This window comes from Athene cunicularia (genome assembly GCF_003259725.1).
Source record: "Athene cunicularia isolate RWA chromosome 1 unlocalized genomic scaffold, athCun1 chr1_part2, whole genome shotgun sequence".
NCBI classification, from domain to species: Eukaryota; Metazoa; Chordata; class Aves; order Strigiformes; family Strigidae; genus Athene; species Athene cunicularia.
In genome coordinates, this window is record NW_020799092.1 from 21,654,840 (window position 1) to 21,658,431 (window position 3,592).

The 3,592-nt window shown below is 47.5% G+C and overlaps 1 protein-coding gene across 1 annotated transcript in view; it reads left to right on the forward strand.

Moving 5' to 3' along the window:
- The first annotated feature begins 3,489 nt into the window (after positions 1-3,489).
- The window catches only part of RIMKLB (ribosomal modification protein rimK like family member B), a 78,286-nt gene continuing 78,183 nt past the window's right edge, over positions 3,490-3,592 (forward strand). The window contains exon 1 of the mRNA XM_026867719.1: positions 3,490-3,577. The gene's annotated coding sequence lies outside the window, so the exon portion shown is untranslated. The remainder of the gene's footprint in view (positions 3,578-3,592) is intronic.

Below are 3,592 nucleotides of genomic sequence, written 5' to 3' on the forward strand. Positions count from 1 at the left end.
GCACGGGGAGCCCCGGCGTGGGGGGCAGCCGTGGATGGGGGGGGTCATTCGGGAGGCAGAGGGGGGGTCGGTGCGACGCACTCGCATTCTGGAGAGGGGCCGTGCTGTGCCCGGTCCGTGATGGCCTCCGAGCGGTGAGGCCGGAGCCGCGATGGGAGACATGCCCAGTGCTGGGCCGAAATACTTTTGGGGTTGAGTCAGTGAAACCTGGAACCTCCTGCAGACCCCCGCAGCTGGGAGTCCTTTGTGTTGGCAGTAATCTCTCCATTTTCTGCGGTTTTGCGGTAGTTTGCTCAGAACAGGAATTAGTCTAACAGTCAGCACCAATGAGAAACTGAGGTGGTACGAAATTAAAGATGATTTTGCACCATTTTGCATAGTCTTCATTTTGCATAGTGTGAAACACGAGTGATACGGCCATTTTCTCATTGAAACACAATCCAGAAATTGTTTCCCTCCACAGGACCATCTGTGTTCATATGTGAACCCGAGCATTCATGTGTGAACATAGGCATTTACCTTGCCTTGTATTTTTTTATTTATTACTCACTCATCCAAGTAGGAAGCAGAAACATCACTATGAGTCTTAGCTGACCAAATGAGTAGCTACTGCAGACACAGGCAAATTGGGATAAATAATTACGCTTAGCAACATTTGCAGACCGGACTTTCCACCATCTTTCCATTGCAAGCTCATACACCCAACCAGACACGGTATATGAAACTTTCTGATGTGAATAATGGAATAATGTCCTGCAGACTTTGGCTTCAGGACTAAACGGCTGGTTTGCATTTTTAGTGAACTCAGCGACAAAAGATGTTTCATGGAATCAACCGTGAAATCAGATTTTGCATGCATTAAGGCTTTGGACCAGTCCTTACATTATGCATTTCAGAGTGCATGGGAAAAATCTCAAAAGAAAGGTGCAAGGAATGTTTAGCGTTCAGAGGCATCCGTTCTTTGCTGACACTACAATTGTATTTCTTTCCTAAAGTGTGAAACTTAGTACTCTGGACCATTGACACTGAGGACACTTGCCAATATTCTTCCTCTATCAAATAGTGAGAATTTTGTCCTGAGAAAAGGTTTATAGGTGACAGGAGACACCTCACCTTCATTGGCAAAAAAGAATAGGAAGAAAAAAGAGGGAAAACAAAGTCTTGCCTAATTCTAGGGAAGTATAACATCTACATCCAACGCAGCTGCAGTGACAACACTTTTAAGAAGAACGCAAAAGCTTCTTCAACAGCAGGCACCTCCTGAGTGAGCACATCCTGGGCAATAAATCAACGCTTTCTCCTGTCCCACCTCTCAAAGAAATGGCAAAAGACTCGTGACTCTCTCCAAACTGACCTGCGTTTCTAGATGATGGGAAATTGTTCTAGAGATACAGGTTATCCAACCTGCTCTTTCAGCTGACTCCCATTCTTGCACTCACTTGAATATTCAAAGTTTGTTTGTGCCAAAATTCAACATACTACAACTCTGGCAGCTCAACAAACAGTATTGAAAGGGATACAAGGCTACGTTTTGCATGCGAGAGAGCTAGGAAGGCAAATGGTAGTTGGTGGAATAAATTGTTGCTGATAATCATAAGACCCAGCTGAAATATCCCAACCGGTTTGAGATACAGATCAGATGTCTTACTGTCACCGTGCTGAGTGTCTCTCCCGTACTTGTAGAATAACCTCCTCTCAGATGTCTTATAGCCAAACACATATGCATTGCTGAATTTCCCAGCTGTGCAGTCCTTTCTTTTCCACAAACTGCTATCCATGCTGGGGAAATAGAGGCACCTGCCTTGCAGCTTGTCTGCTTATGGGAATAGAAAAGAAAAAAAATCTATTATTATATTACTGTTGTACTAGTGATATAATTCCTGATGTGGACATTTTCTCTCCTCTTTGCTTTATACTATCTTAAACATAGCATACAAAAATCCAGAAGAATTCTTACCCTGAAATACGTGTGCATGCTAGATGATGTGCAGTGCTTGCACCCATCTTCAGCAGAGCAGTGACAACGCAGGAGCTTTCTGTTAGTAAATTCCCTGTGTAAACAAACCCATGCACCTCACACCCTGAAATTGCAGCTTTCAGAAGTGTGAGCTTGATGCACGTGGGAGCTCTATTCCAGAAGGCTTAGAATGTAGTAATTCTGTCAAAGAAGGTATTATTTTGTTACTAAGTAACAAAAATACTGTCCAGCATTTTGGTGTCATTTATTTATTTATTTGTCCACCCTGCTAGGACTTGCCTACAATTGCCTCCTGCTCTCAAGTTGTACTTTCCGTTGGCATTTAAGCAAGTGATAGTGTATTTTTCCCTGTTGTACAGAGTCAGGCAGATGGGAACCTGGAATCCAGAAGCGGGCGCTGGCTTGCGGCCATGAGAAGCCAGAAGTCTTGGCGAGCCACCCAAGCAGAAAGGAGAGCATCAGATGATGTCTGGGTAAACGAGAGTCTTGGCCACTGACATAATCTGTGAGTAGCCTTGCCTCGTACTCATGAGGCAGACAGTTGTCAGAAGAGCTGTCTGAATCACACCTGAGGTTTGGGGCGTAGGACCCGGCTGTTTGCAGAAGCAAATGAACAAACGTACATACCCTTCAGTAAATTCAGTCTGAGAAATGCTCAGATATTGGCATCGTATTTTAGCTATTGGCTATAATTTTGCAGAAGGTAGAGCATATGATACTATGGTCCATCATACTGCAGTATGAATGAACAAACATTGCAGGAGGTTTTAGGGCGTTCTGGCTTGTCATTTACCACTGTGGAAATCTGTCCCTTTGTGTCAGTGAAGTATGTGTGAAAGGTTTGGGTGGCACACCTTTATCATGCAACCACCGGTTTGAAAGCCTGTCTGAAACACTTCTGGGTATGCCGGGAGGCAAGGGGTGCGTGAAGCATCTGTCCTTCAGGCAGGAGAATGAAGATGGTTTAGGATGGAACCAGAACGGGTGTTTGGGGGTGTGAGACATGACCAAGAAGATATGTCCTGTGGGACAGACCCGTTGTTCCCCGGGCGCAGATGGTGTATCTAGATGTCACAACGGTTGGTGAAGCTCACAATGGACTATACAGCTGATAACTGGTGGATTATACAGCTGACACGATGTAGTGAATGAAACGGGTGTGGTACAGAGGAGACAGAGCAGGTCTGCCACAGAAACCCATACACCAGGTGTGTTGGTTAACAGGCAGGGTGCGTTTTGTTCGTTGCCAACAGTTATTATTCTGGGGAAACGATGGCAGCGAGGGATCCAGCACGCTGGGGACGGCAGGCACGTGATGCTGTACGGCTGGCGGCGCGTGGGACATGTCACGCTTCTATGTGTCCCACGAAGGGCGAAGCCTCTGGCCTTGCGTGCCACGTACCGGCAGCAGCAGCGAGTACGACAGGCACCCGGTGTTTGGCCGAACGCCCTGCCGGCGCGGAGGGTGGCCACCTGTGCTGTGCTGCAGCTGGTCACCCGTGGCAGTGGGATGGGCTCTGCACCCCCCAGCGGGCAGCCGGCGGTGGAAAGTGGGGCGCAGGCCCCTGCAGAGCCCGGCGGGGCCGCAGGAGCAGCCGGGTGGGCACACCAGGG